General features: G+C 41.5%; 1 long non-coding RNA gene across 4 annotated transcripts; it reads right to left on the bottom strand.

The window, feature by feature from the left end:
- Nucleotides 1–7,409: 7,409 nt before the first annotated feature.
- Nucleotides 7,410–8,612, bottom strand: LOC127912889 (uncharacterized). 4 transcript variants are annotated; one of them, XR_008083959.1, is made up of 6 exons: nucleotides 8,575–8,594; nucleotides 8,474–8,529; nucleotides 8,245–8,298; nucleotides 8,125–8,199; nucleotides 7,915–7,983; nucleotides 7,410–7,626 (listed from the first exon to the last, which is right to left on the bottom strand). It is a non-coding gene; the product is annotated as an uncharacterized LOC127912889 (long non-coding RNA). The 4 variants fall into 4 exon arrangements; XR_008083962.1 differs by lacking the exon at nucleotides 8,245–8,298 and having other exon boundaries at nucleotides 8,482–8,529; nucleotides 8,575–8,612; XR_008083961.1 differs by lacking the exon at nucleotides 8,245–8,298 and having other exon boundaries at nucleotides 7,915–7,968; nucleotides 8,144–8,199; nucleotides 8,482–8,529; nucleotides 8,575–8,612.
- Between the last annotated feature and the right edge of the window lie 6,911 nt (nucleotides 8,613–15,523).

Here is a 15,523-nt window from a genome sequence, read left to right as displayed (position 1 = left end):
TCTACTGGAAGACTCATAACTAAATATTAGATGGCGATTGAACAGGTGTGAAATATGGTGGATGGGCAGACGATAAGGAAAAGGTGGGCTACAAGACAAGGATTGTATAACAGTCCATACTTTCTTGTAAATATAATTGGATATTAATTATAAAATAATAACCTACTGTCAATAAATCAATAAAAATTTGACAATTTCATGAAATGGAATTGAATTTCATGCAATCCTGAAATTCCTAATTTTTTTAGCAGAGTGGTCTATACATTACACCCGAGTTAAGAATAGAATAGACAGAGTTAGAATAAACATCATTCCATATAAATTGTGAGGAATTTCACGGAATTCATATTACTCAAATTTTACTCCGATTTTTAAATCTGGCCTCTCTTCGGATTCCTCTTATTTCAATTCAAACGTGAACTATTGAATCTATTCCTGGACACAGAGATGGGTTCATAAGGAAGATAGAATGGGTTCATAAGGAAGAAGATAGAATGAATTCATAAGGAAGAAGATATAATGGGTTCACAAGGAGATAGAAGGAGTTCATAAGAAGATAGAATGAGTTCATAAGAAGATAGAATGAGTTCATAAGAAGATAGAAATGAGCTCATAAGAAGATAGAATGGGTTCATAAGGAGATATAATGGGCTCATAAGGAGATAGAATGGGCTCATAAGGAGATAGAATGGGCTCATAAGGAGATAGAATGGGCTCATAAGGAGATAGAATGGGCTCATAAGGAGATAGAATGGGCTCATAAGGAAATAGAATGGGCTCATAAGGAGATAGAATGGGCTCATAAGGATATAGAATGGGTTTATAAGGAGATAGAATGGGCTCATAAGGAGATATAATGGGCTCATAAGGATATCGAATGGGTTCATAAGGAGATAGAATGGGCTCATACGGAGATAGAATGGGCTCATAAGGATATAGAATGGGTTTATAAGGAGATAGAATGGGCTCATAAGGAGATATAATGGGCTCATAAGGATATCGAATGGGTTCATAAGGAGATAGAATGGGCTCATACGGAGATAGAATGGGCTCATAAGGATATAGAATGGGCTCATAAGGAGATATAATGGGCTCATAAGGATATCGAATGGGTTCATAAGGAGATAGAATGGGCTCATACGGAGATAGAATGGGCTCATAAGGAGATAGAATGGGCTCATAAGGATATAGAATGGGCTCATAAGGAGATAGAATGGGCTCATAAGGAGATAGAATGGGCTCATAAGGATATAGAATGGGTTCATAAGGATATAGAATGGGTTCATAAAGAATAAGATTGAATGGGTCCATAAGGAGATAGAATGGGTCCATAAGGAGATAGAATGGGCTCCCTAAGGATATAGAATGGGTTCATAAGGAAGAACATAGGATGGGTTCATAAAGAATAAGATAGAATGGGTTCATAAGGAGATAGAATGGGCTCATAAGGAGATAGAATGGGCTCATAAGGAGATATAATGGGCTCATAAGGATATCGAATGGGTTCATAAGGAGATAGAATGGGCTCATACGGAGATAGAATGGGCTCATAAGGATATAGAATGGGTTTATAAGGAGATAGAATGGGCTCATAAGGAGATATAATGGGCTCATAAGGATATAGAATGGGTTTATAAGGAGATAGAATGGGCTCATAAGGAGATATAATGGGCTCATAAGGATATCGAATGGGTTCATAAGGAGATAGAATGGGCTCATACGGAGATAGAATGGGCTCATAAGGATATAGAATGGGCTCATAAGGAGATATAATGGGCTCATAAGGATATCGAATGGGTTCATAAGGAGATAGAATGGGCTCATAAGGATATAGAATGGGTTTATAAGGAGATAGAATGGGCTCATAAGGAGATATAATGGGCTCATAAGGATATCGAATGGGTTCATAAGGAGATAGAATGGGCTCATACGGAGATAGAATGGGCTCATAAGGATATAGAATGGGTTTATAAGGAGATAGAATGGGCTCATAAGGAGATATAATGGGCTCATAAGGATATCGAATGGGTTCATAAGGAGATAGAATGGGCTCATACGGAGATAGAATGGGCTCATAAGGATATAGAATGGGCTCATAAGGAGATATAATGGGCTCATAAGGATATCGAATGGGTTCATAAGGAGATAGAATGGGCTCATACGGAGATAGAATGGGCTCATAAGGAGATAGAATGGGCTCATAAGGATATAGAATGGGCTCATAAGGAGATAGAATGGGCTCATAAGGAGATAGAATGGGCTCATAAGGATATAGAATGGGTTCATAAGGATATAGAATGGGTTCATAAAGAATAAGATTGAATGGGTCCATAAGGAGATAGAATGGGTCCATAAGGAGATAGAATGGGCTCCCTAAGGATATAGAATGGGTTCATAAGGAAGAACATAGGATGGGTTCATAAAGAATAAGATAGAATGGGTTCATAAGGAGATAGAATGGGCTCATAAGGAGATAGAATGGGCTCATAAGGAGATATAATGGGCTCATAAGGATATCGAATGGGTTCATAAGGAGATAGAATGGGCTCATACGGAGATAGAATGGGCTCATAAGGATATAGAATGGGTTTATAAGGAGATAGAATGGGCTCATAAGGAGATATAATGGGCTCATAAGGATATCGAATGGGTTCATAAGGAGATAGAATGGGCTCATACGGAGATAGAATGGGCTCATAAGGATATAGAATGGGCTCATAAGGAGATATAATGGGCTCATAAGGATATCGAATGGGTTCATAAGGAGATAGAATGGGCTCATACGGAGATAGAATGGGCTCATAAGGAGATAGAATGGGCTCATAAGGATATAGAATGGGCTCATAAGGAGATAGAATGGGCTCATAAGGAGATAGAATGGGCTCATAAGGATATAGAATGGGTTCATAAGGATATAGAATGGGTTCATAAAGAATAAGATTGAATGGGTCCATAAGGAGATAGAATGGGTCCATAAGGAGATAGAATGGGCTCCCTAAGGATATAGAATGGGTTCATAAGGAAGAACATAGGATGGGTTCATAAAGAATAAGATAGAATGGGTTCATAAGGAGATAGAATGGGTCCACAAGGAGATAGAATGGGTTCATAAGGAAGACGATAAAATGGGTTCATAAGAAGGTAGAATGGGTTAATAAAAATATAGGTTGGGCACATTTGCACATAATGACCTGTGGCCAGACTCCTGTTATGTTGTGAACTAGATAAGTCATGCAACCTGCATACAAAGACTGATGTAGCTAGTGTACATTATATTTGTATGACTTTGCTCTTTCTATCTCCATACAAACACCTCAACAACATCCCTGATGTATTTCTGCCAGGTCGCATAAGTAATTCATGATCACTCTCCTTGTTCTGTTCGTAAAGCAAGGGTTGCCCTGGTGACTGGCTGCAGCAATGCAGAGGCCTGAATAAAATATTATGCTACAGTTATTTTAAATAAATAATGGAATTTGACATGTTTCTTATGTAACTCTCTATTGTAGTTTCTGGTTCTGTGCCCTTGTTGCCAATTTAAACAACGCTCGTCATCATGTATCATATATCATATGACTGACTGTTCCAATCAAGTCCAATTGATGGCCCATGGAGCTGTCATTTAAAGCCTTTTCCTTTCCTTCTAGTGGGCATAGGTGTAAAGTACTTAAGTACAAATACTTTAAAGTACTACTTAAGTAGTTTTTGGGGTATCTGTACATTACTGTACTTTTACTTCACTACATTCACTACTATTCACTACATTCACTACTTCACTACATACATCCCAAAGAAAATAATACACTTTTTATTCCATACATTTTTCCTGACACCCAAAAGTACTTGTTGCATTTTCAATGCTTAGCAAAACAAGAAAATGTCCCAATTCACACACTAATCAAGAGAACATCCCCGGTCATCTCTGCTGCTGGACTCACTAAACAAAAATGCTTCATTTGTAACTGATGTCTGAGTGTTAGAGTGTGCCCCTGGCTATCTGTAAATAAATAAATATAATAATCACAAATTGTGGGGTCTGGTTTGCTTAATATAAGTACTTAGAAATTATTTGTACTTTTACTTTTGAATACTTAAGTATATTTAAAACCAATTATTTTAGATTTTTTGTCAAGTAGTATTTTACTGGGTGACTTTCACTTCTATTTGAGTCATTTTCTATTAACATTTAACATTTACATTTAAGTCATTTAGCAGACGCTCTTATCCAGAGCGACTTACAAATTGGTGCATTCACCTTATGACATCCAGTGGAACAGCCACTTTACAATAGTGCATCTAAATATTTTAAGGGGGGTGAGAAGGATTACTTTATCCTATCCTAGGTATTTAAAGCCAAACCATATTAAGGTATCTTTACTTTTACTCAAGTATGACAATTGGGTACTTTTTCCACCACTGCTGGTAGGTGTATCAACCATAGAAATATAAGTACTAGAAGAGGAAAAAACCCTCAGACCACGACCATGGATGTTCTAGTTTTTCTATTTCTATCATGTCGGCTCACACCTCAAAGCTTATTACATCAGTGCCTCACCTTGCACCAGAGTACCATGAATATTTCAATTTAGAGAAATCCAGAGTAAATAAAGAGTTCTCTAGTTAACACTGTTGGATAGATTTACTGCTGTCGCTCCTCTCTTGAGCTCAATAGAGGGGTGAGTACAAAGCCCAGTTAAATGCACTAAACATCCATTTTGCACTATACTTAATTCCGGGCTCCCTCAAGGATCTATGGAGAAAATCAGCCCACTCAGTGTTTGTTTTGTGGAATATAGCCAATTGCTTGAACTTGCTTATCAAACAGATACATAGGCCTTCAAAAAGACCAAGGCACTCTTAATATAATTAATTAAATTGCCTTTATTTGTATGGCATGTAACATGTAACATGTAACATGTAACATGCCATACAAATAAAGGCATTTTAATTTATTATATGAAGAGTGCCTTGGTCCTCCTTTCTTTTTGATGACCAATTCACCCTTTTTACCAAAGAGCACCATCTGTCTACCAAAATGTATTTTTGTGTACCTTAATAGCACGTCCCTTCCTCCTCTTTCTACTAGATACATAGGCCTAGTGGTTCTCAACCATAGACCAAACAACTACTGCCAAAAAAGAATAGGCTTAGAGATCAAGAAGTGTTCTAGCTTCTTCTGTGAGCAAAACTGATAGTTTAGGTTACACATCGATTGTAGTATCTGCACTTAGCAAAATCTATTGATCCTCTCCCTCACAGGGAATAATGAATTATACAAGGATGTTTCCCCAAGGCTTCTGACACAGCCGGACCCTGTGGTGTTCACACTGGTAATGGACAAAAGACATACCTAGGATTCCCCTCAAAATCATCATAAGTACACTTCAAAGGATGCTCCAACTTTCAAAACAAGTCCTTTCTGGCTAGCCACAACTGTAAACCAATAGGCCAGCTGTTTACCTCGATAGCACACTCAGTAATTTATTGTTTCAACGTAATTTGTCAACATCTTGTGACATGGAATCTACGTGGAAAATACATTGGATTTTTTTTAAAGTAATCACCATTAAACTGTTGTTTCGAGGGTGAAATTTCCACCACAGTATTGTGTCACCATGGTGACATCAACAAACCTTGAAAAAAATCTGTAGAAGTTGTACCTTTGAAACAACGTCAGACCTTCAACGTAATATCCGCTATAAGAAAAAAAACTATAGGCTGGGCATTACCTCCTACTGGAGAGGTGATCTTTCTATAGCTATCCCTTTGGTCTCACTGTCAATTACCACATTTTTATCTGCAGACTCAAACAGCCTTGGTTTCTCAAATGACTGCCTCGCCTGGTTCACCAACTACTTCTCAGATAGATTTCAGTGTTTCAAATTGGAGGGCCTCTTGTCTGGACCTCTGGCAGTCTCTATGGGGGTGTCACAGGGTTCAGTTCTCGGGCCAGCTCTTTTCTCTGTATACATCAATGATGTCGCTCTTGCTGCAGGTGATTCTCTGATCCACCTCTACGCAGATGACACCATTCTGTATACTTCTGACCCTTCTTTGGACACTGTGTTAACAAACCTCCAGACGAGCTTCAATGCCGTACAATTCTCCTTCCGTGGCCTCCAACTGCTCTTAAATGCAAGTAAACTGTAAACTCTCCTTCGAGACTCACATTAAGCATCTCCAATCCAAAATGAAATCTAGAATTGGCTTCCTATTTCTCAACAAAGCCTCCTTCACTCATGCTGCCAAACATACCGTTGTAAAACTGACTATCCTACCGATCCTTGACTTCGGCGATGTCATTTACAAAATAGCCTCCAACACTCTACTCAGCAAATTGGATGCAGTCTATCACAGTGCCATCCGTTCTGTCACCAAAGCCCCATATACTATCCACCACTGCGACCTCATATTCATCACCAAACCCACTGGCTCCAGGTCATCTATAAGTCTTTGCTAGGTAAAGCCCTGCTTTATCTCAGCTCACTGGTCACCATAGCAGCACCCACCCGTAGCACATGCTCCAGCAGGTATATTTCACTGATCACCCCCAAAGCCAATTCCTCCTTTGGCCGCCTCTCCTTCCAGTTCTCTGCTGCCAATGACTGGAACGAATTGCAAAAATCCCTGAGGCTGGAGACCCATATCTCCCTCACTAACTTTAAGCACCAACTGTCAGAGCAACCCAGCCAACTACCTCATCTCCATACTGTTTTCCTTTTTGCTTCTTTGCACCCCAGTATCTCTACTTGCACATTCACCTTCTGCACATCTATCACTCCAGTGTTTAATTGCTCAATTTTAATTATTTTGCCACTATGGCCTATTTATTGCCTTGCCTCCGTTATCTACCTCATTTGCACACACTGTATATAGACTTTTTTTTCTCTATTGTGTTATTGATTGTATGTTTGTTTATTCCATGTGTAACTCTGTGTTGTTGTTTGTGTCGCACTGCTTTGCTTTATCTTGGCCAGGTCGCAGTTGTAAATGAGAACTTGTTCTCAACCAGCTTACCTGGTTAAATAAAGGTGAAAAAAACATCCAGGGCTTTTAACCAAGCCCAGCGCTGCTTAGTTTTGATATTTGCCACTGACTATTATCAATGTGCTGCAGTGAGAAGGATTGTTGAGAAATCTCCACTTCATAGATTCACTGTTGCTTTCGAAGTCATTCCAAAGGGTAGGTTTAACACAAGGGTTTCCAAACGTTTTCACTTAGTTTAGTTCTTTGCACCCCATCGCTGTGAGGTATGGTTTGTTTTGTGACACATTTATTTCGGGGCGCTGGTTTTCCTGTAATTTAAGCCTCCCGTCTATGATAGTTTTTTCCTGCTTTTTTGTACCCCCTGTGTATGGCCTTCTGCCTGCCCCTGGACCCAGCTACCTGCCTCCTCCTGTGTATGGCCTTCTGCCTGCCCCTGGACCCAGCTACCTGCCTCCTCCTGTGTATGACCTTCTGCCTGCCCCTGGACCCAGCTACCTGCCTCCTCCTGTGTATGACCTTCTGCCTGCCCCTGGACCCAGCTACCTGCCTCCTCCTGTGTATGACCTTCTGCCTGCCCCTGGACCCAGCTACCTGCCTCCTCCTGTGTATGACCTTCTGCCTGCCCCTGGACCCAGCTACCTGCTTCCTCCTGTGTATGACCTTCTGCCTGCCCCTGGACCCAGCTACCTGCCTCCTCCTGTGTATGACCTTCTGCCTGCCCCTGGACCCAGCTACCTGCCTCCTCCTGTGTATGACCTTCTGCCTGCCCCTGGACCCAGCTACCTGCCTCTTCCTGTGTATGACCTTCTGCCTGCCCCTGGACCCAGCTACCTGCCTCCTCCTGTGTATGACCTTCTGCCTGCCCCTGGACCCAGCAACCTGCCTCTTCCTGTATATGACCTTCTGCATGCCCCTGGACCCAGCTACCTGCCTCTTCCTGTGTATGACCTTCTGCCTGCCCCTGGACCCAGCTACCTGCCTCTTCCTGTGTATGACCTTCTGCTTGCCCCTGGACCCAGCTACCTGCCTCTTCCTGTGTATGACCTGCCTGCCCCTGGAACCAGCAACCTGCCTCTTCCTGTGTATGACCTTCTGCCTGCCCCTGGACAAACCTACCTGCATCCTCATGTGTATGACCTTCTGCCTGCCCCTGGACCCAGCTACCTGCCTCTTCCTGTGTATGACCTTCTGCCTGCCCCTGGACCCAGCTACCTGCCTCCTGTGTATGACCTTCTGCCTGCCCCTGGACCCAGCTACCTGCCTCTTCCTGTGTATGACCTTCTGCCTGCCCCTGGACCCAGCTACCTGCCTCTTCCTGTGTATGACCTTCTGCTTGCCCCTGGACCCAGCTACCTGCCTCTTCCTGTGTATGACCTGCCTGCCCCTGGAACCAGCAACCTGCCTCTTCCTGTGTATGACCTTCTGCCTGCCCCTGGACAAACCTACCTGCATCCTCCTGTGTATGACCTTCTGCCTGCCCCTGGACCCAGCTACCTGCCTCTTCCTGTGTATGACCTTCTGCCTGCCCCTGGACCCAGCTACCTGCCTCCTGTGTATGACCTTCTGCCTGCCCCTGGACCCAGCTACCTGCCTCCTCCTGTGTATGACCTTCTGCCTGCCCCTGGACCCAGCTACCTGCCTCTTCCTGTGGTACTTTACAATAAACACCTGCTGCGCCCTGCACTTGAAACCAGCTCTGTCTCCCCTCATGTTCATTACACTCTCTAACGTATGCAATGACAAACATGACAAGAGGAACTGATGATGCACTACCAGATATAGAAATTGCACCTTGTGCATTCTACTATTACAGCTTTCAAGAGTCAGTTTAAAGCCGGACTGAGTTCCTTTAAAAATTCCATCAACAGCTACAGTTTAAACAAACAAAAAAACAGTCGATTGATATACCGATGCGTCAATCTAGTAAGTAACATAATAAAAAATATTGTGCAAATTGTGCAAGTTCTCCCACTTAAATTGATGAGAGAGGCCTGTAATTTTCATCATAAGTACCATTCAACTATGACAGACAAAATGAGAAAAAGAAAATCACATTGTAGGATTTTTAAGGAATTTATTTGCAAATTATGGTGGAAAATAAGTATTTGGTCACCTACAAACAAGCAAGATTTCTGGTTCTCACAGACCTGTAACTTCTTCTTTAAGAGCTTGAACAATTGGTGGCTGACTAAATACTTTTTGCCCCACTGTATGTGGGTCAAGTATCGTGACCGATGCGACAAATCTAATTTTTTTCTTCGACTGTAGCTGCAGCACGATGACGCAGTATTTGAATGAATCATCACTCATGGTAATTCTGTTGCCATCACTACTGTGCTCAGTGTAGGCCACAGACATATAAACACCAACCAAAACAACTATGATAATAACAGGGGCACATTGTAGTAAAATCACAGTACTACATAGTGTCGTGTAGTGAAGTCACTGCAGCCATACACAGCAGTTAACAATAATGATCAGATTAAATATCATGGCATCAAATATTTTTCTCAAAGGTAGATAGGAAAATACATCTGGATATAGGACAAACAATGTAATACAATTATTGTACAAATATTGTAAGTACCATAAAAGACATTGTCTGCATGGACGGCCCATGACAAATGTTTTCCTTGACCCTGAATAAAAGGCAAGGCACAAAGACCACAGTATGAAAACCCCCATCTGAATTGTATGTCTGGCATCCTTACTCACAATTAAGATTAGATCACATTATTGGTCAATTGCACACAAGGTCCAACTGAAATTTGACTTACACATTTAACCCAACCCCTCTGAAAGACACACATACAGGACATACACACACATATAGAGGTTTTGGAGAGGTGCGGGGGGCTGCCACACTGGGCGCCCGGGGAGCTGTTGTTGTGGGGGGTTAAGTGTCTTGCTCAAGGGCACAACGGTAGGCAATGGCATCTAGGATTTGATACCAACAACCCTCCGGTTGCCAGCTCACTTCCCGACAGATTTTTCCTAAACCTCCTGAGCTTTATGCTACAAAGCTCCCCTTCCTTGCCCTTTGAAGCTTATTGAGGTCAACTATTGCCAAACAGAAAAGCCAACAATGGACCAGTAAAGGAAGAGTGACAATATACATTGACCTTTTGCACATGCCTCGAGCCTGCCTGTGTTTGTGGACTTTAAAACTACAGCAAAATATGAGCCCTTGTAATCTTGTAAACTATTTGGGTCAAATGAGAGTAAAAGGTTATATGGACACCCCTGAACTGCAAACTGATACTTAATTTCAGAATTGGTGAATATTAGGTTAGGTTTAAGGGTTTGGTTATGGTAAGAGTCAGTTTCCGGTTTTAGTTAGGCATTTTGCAGGTCAGCAGTGTCGTTATAGCCTCTCCCCAACTAGGGCTCCTGTGTGGCGCAGTAGTGTAAGGCTCTGCATCTCAGTTTTGTCCCTGGTTCGATTCCAGGCTGTATCACATCTGGCTGTGCTTGGGAGTCGGCGCATAATTGGCCCATCGTCATCCGGGTTTGTCTGGTGTAGGCCGTCATTGTAAATAAAAAAATAATACCAAGGAGGGCCAAAACCTGTCAAGCAGTTGGCACTGCTGTCACCTCTTTTGACCACTGGTTAGTGCCAAGGCCCCAGGGTTGCGGTCTGGAAGCACCATTTCGACAGTGCCCAGTGGATAGCTTCGGTATTGCAGTTTGACTGAAATCTGTCCCAGAAAGAACATCATTGAATTATTAAAATAATTGTTGCTGAGGCAACAATTATTTTTCCATCACTCACAGCCGAAGATATTAAACATTTTTATTCATGCTCTAACGTCATGATAGGAAGTGGTGGTTGGTTGATTTAGCTGTCCATGTGCTGGTAGAGTTCCCCCGCAGCATGTTCGCACGATACTGCTGTCTGTCCTGTGCACACTGAATGCTAGCAGGCAGGTGTGTAATCCCAGTAAAACCATATATACAGTAGTAAGATGGCAGCTACGTATGCAAATTTGAGTAGATTAGCCCTGAAAACAACGGGGCACTGTCTCCAGTTCGTATATACCTCCATGGTTGGAGTTTCAACACTGCTTCTAGCAGAACAATGCTGCTGTATGTCTCTGCTCTGGTTGCTAGCTTGATCAGAGTTGAGAAAGTTATTGGCTGTGCTTACAATAACACAACACAAGGTTGAGGAAGACCAACCAATGACACCACAGGAAGTAGAATCAGATTTTTACATCTCTGTGTCCAGTATGACAGAAGTAGGTTGTTTCCTTCTTACTGGACACAGACATAAAAATGGTATGCTCGAGTTCATCTGACTCTGGGGAAGTAGATAAATGGCCTCATTGCCAAAATCCCAAAGTATCCCTTTAATCAAAATGGTCAATAATTAATTAAAATGGTATCTAGGAACTGAAACACATAATGTAGAATCACATTATAAGACAGAGTCCCATGGCAACATGCTTATTCACATACAATCTGAAACAACACAGTCAAATCATGTTTACTGTGTATCCCTCAAACTCAACTCTGGACCTTGAAGCCAGTTCCACTGCATTTGTTCATTGTTCCCCTAATCATGGACTGCTTTTTGACCAGGGACACCAGGTGTGTGCAATTCATTTATTAGGAAAACAGACCAGCAGGCTCCGGACCTCGTAGGGTAAGAGTTGAGTACCCCTGCTGTATATGATAAACAATCAAGCATAGGCAACAATATAAGGTGTCTGAAAACCCACATATCAAAAACCTAATTACTACAAAACCTATTTTACTATGACAATATTAGACATCCAATGGGTGACAACCCAGTGTCAGACAGCCTACTCAGGATGATTAATCACCAGGAGATGGCAGTATGTACACTGATAATATTCACCATAATACTGGTTTGCATCTATTCAAATATAGGCCTGTATTGTTACAGGCAGCAGAATTCATATTTTATTAACTTTTAATTGCATGTGTTTGTGTAATTCCATTCTAGACATTAAAATGAGCCTTTCCTCCCAATTTTCTCTCCACCAGCCTCCACTAGTTTGGCTGGCCAATCAGAGACGAAGGGTGACCAACCAAGCAAACACCAAATGTGAAGACCCAGGCACATTAAACCAAGCAATAATTCCAGGAAAAAAACAATCCATCAAATGATGTGGTACAACTATAAATCCGTTCTTTGAACGTTGACAGAAAGATACAATACAGAAAACAATGCATTGTTTGCTGTCCATACGACAGTGGGAACGCTTGCCCCAAACACTGTTGCTCCTCAAACACAAAGAACAAGTGCCCAAGAAACATATTCATTCAGTCTGAAGCGTTATATTGGACTGACAACCAAATATTACCTTGCCTTGATTTAGTGATACAGCAAAAACAGCCTCGCCTATGAGCATGTTAAATTATCCATGAGTGTTTCTGATGCCTTCATCACCATGCTGTTGCTTTGGGGCAATAATTACCTTTCAGTTTCAAGCCGATAAAATTAGATCAGACGAGGGATGCATCACAAATGGCGCCCAATTCACTTTATAGGGCCCTGGTCAAAAGTAGTGCACTATATAGAGAATAGGGTGGCATTGGGAACGCAGCCTAGTTATGCTGTTGTGCCTCTGCCTATGCTGCCATAGGTTTCATTTCCTCTGACTGACACGGTCCATTTACAATTTTCACTGCCGCTTTTATGAAACTGGTTCAACTGTCAGACTGCATTGGACGGTGTAATTTACAGTAAGAAGTTGTAGAAAAGTAATAGTGGGAGAGAGAGGACTATCTTTGAAAGTGTACAAATCTTGTAAAGTGTTATTTATGTGACTTTCAGGTCATTTACACCTTGGCCTATACTACACAGATCATTTTTTTCATACTGTAAAAATACTGTAAATTGCTTCTTCTGTCAGTGTTCACCTGTAATATATTATTTCCCTGACAACCATCACCCATAGTGCCATAGAACATCTAGTACACTCTACACCACCTAAGCTTAGTACGATGTATAGATGTCATAAGACCTGATTTTACTGTAGGTCCCTTCCTCGTATAAGGCACGCGTGTGGCGTGTGGCGTGTTGCGTGTGGCGTGTGGCGTGTGGGTAAATCATGTCACATGAACTGGATTTGAACCTTTTATTTAAAGCTTCTTTTATCAAACTGTCTCCTTTTTCTTTTTACGCCAGATAATATGGTCCAGCACCACATTCAGAGAATTGTTTTTATTTTTGGTCTTATTCTCATTTCTGTAAAGTTTAAAATAAAGGTCATGTGATATGATTAACCAAAACACAGGACCCTACGACTCATACACGCATGTCCTAGGGTTTAACCTTACTCCTTTAATAGCCAGTAAATACCGTATACTGTATGTCATAGACCTAAATACGGAAAAACTATATTCCCACAACACCTCACCAAAAGCAACTACATTTATTTAGAGATTAGATTGAAATACACTACCAGTCAAAAGTTTGGACACAGCTACTCATTCAAGGGTTATTCTTTATACCCTAACCCTAACCCTAACCCTGTCACCAGCAAAGCACCATCACACCACCTCCTCCATGCTTCACAGTGAGATTTACACATGCGGAGATCATCCGTTCACCTACTCTGCGTCTCACAAAGACACGGCAGTTTGAACCAAAAATCTCAAATTTGGACTCATCAGACCAAAGGACAGATTTCCACCAGTCTAATGTCCATTTCTTGTGTTTCTTTGCCCAAGCAAGTCTCTTCTTATTATTGGTGTCCTTTAGTAGTGGTTTCTTTGCAGCAATTCGACCATGAAGGCCTAATTCACACAGTCTCCTGAACAGTTGATGTCCGTTAGTTGAACTCTGTGAAGCATTTATTTGGGCTGCAATAGCTGAGGCTGGTAACTCTAATGAACTTATCCTCTGCAGCAGAGGTAACTCTGGGTTTTCCTTTCCTGTGGCGGTCCTCATGAGAGCCAGTTTCATCATAGCGCTTGACAGTTTTTACGACTGAAATTTTCCAGATTGACTGACCTTCATGTCTTAAAATAATGATGGACTGTTGTTTCTCTTTGCTTATTTGAGCTGTTCTTTCCATAATATGGACTTGGTCTTTTACCAAATAGGGCTATCTTCTGTATACCAGCACCACCTTGTCACAACACAACTGATTGGTTCAAAAGCATTAAGAAGGAAAGATATTCCACAAATGAACTTTTAACAAGGCACACCTGTTAATTGAAATGCATTCCAGGTGACTACCTCATGAAGCTGGTTGAGAGAATGCCAAGGCTGTGCAAAGCTGTCATAAAGGCAAAGGGTGGCTACTTTGAAGAACCTAAAATATAAAATATATTTTGATTTGTTTAAAACTTTTCTGGTTACTACATGATTCCATGTGTTATTTCATAGTTTTGATATGAAATATCTATTACACAACAATGTAGAAAATAGTCCAAAACTCTTGAATGAGTACGTCTGCTCAAGCTTTTGACTGGTACTGTATATAAACGATATGAGCTGCTCTCTCTGTAGTTTTACAAGACAAAAACATTGTGAATGTAATTTTAGGTCAGCACTCCTTTCATACCCTTTCCACTGATATCAGTCTAATATCTAAGTCTAATTAAAAGCTTGATCAGATCAGATCAGATCAGCCTGTGTTAAATTACTAATGTGTTCTACAGAGGTGAACTAGTGGATAGACGTTATAACAGCACTCAACTTATCTATTGGACAATTAAATACATGAACATTAAAATAAACTTGATGACTATCACGCTCATAACTCCACTATACTTTCAATATGCTGCTTTCAAATAAAACAAAATACCCTGCTCTTGTTTCAGCTTTTAGAATGCATTTGTTTGTCTTGTCTTCCCGAGTCTTCAATCGTTCAAGAAGCAAGCAGATCCGTGGAAAGGAGAGACATTTTTCCAATAAACAAAGTAAAGGTCCTCCCTGTGCTGGTTGGCCTGTGGAGAGTATCCTTGTCTCTCGACAGAGGATGTACTGCTACACACTTTCCATGCCAAAAACAACTGTGTGTACCAAACGATCCTCGCCAGGAGGACTCTTGCTAACAGTAAGTGTGTGTGGTGTGTGTGCGTGCGTGAGTGGGGGAGGGAGGGAGCAACCTTCAAAATGTCACAACAACAAAATAACACATCTTCCTACAGTATTTTAATTAGAAGAACATTTCACTGTAGACCTGTGAAATCCTCCGCTTCGTCAATCTAATTCTAACCATCCTGGAATGTAAAATAGCTGTCATTGAGCACAACAGACTACACCACTCTATCATGATGACGGAGCTGTTCCTTTTCTAAGGCGTTGTGAGGGCACTTGGCACTAGACCGGGCACCACAGTGCCCTTCACAGTAAAAATAGGTGGAAATGACAAGCATTCCCCCTCTGAACCCCTTATTCTACACCCCCACATTAGGAATGTGTTCAGTAAGTCACACCGTGTCAAAATATGTTGCAACGGGGAAGAAAAAAAAAATCTCTTATTGGTCAGGTAGTACCTCCTCTTGTCAAATCGTTTCCCCCCCCCCGACTGAACAGGACCATGATTCAGCCCAC

Source organism: Oncorhynchus keta, chromosome 28 (genome assembly GCF_023373465.1).
Source record: "Oncorhynchus keta strain PuntledgeMale-10-30-2019 chromosome 28, Oket_V2, whole genome shotgun sequence".
NCBI lineage: Eukaryota > Metazoa > Chordata > Actinopteri > Salmoniformes > Salmonidae > Oncorhynchus > Oncorhynchus keta.
The sequence above is the reverse complement of the archived record's forward strand: the minus strand, read 5'-3'. Positions and strand labels throughout refer to the sequence as shown.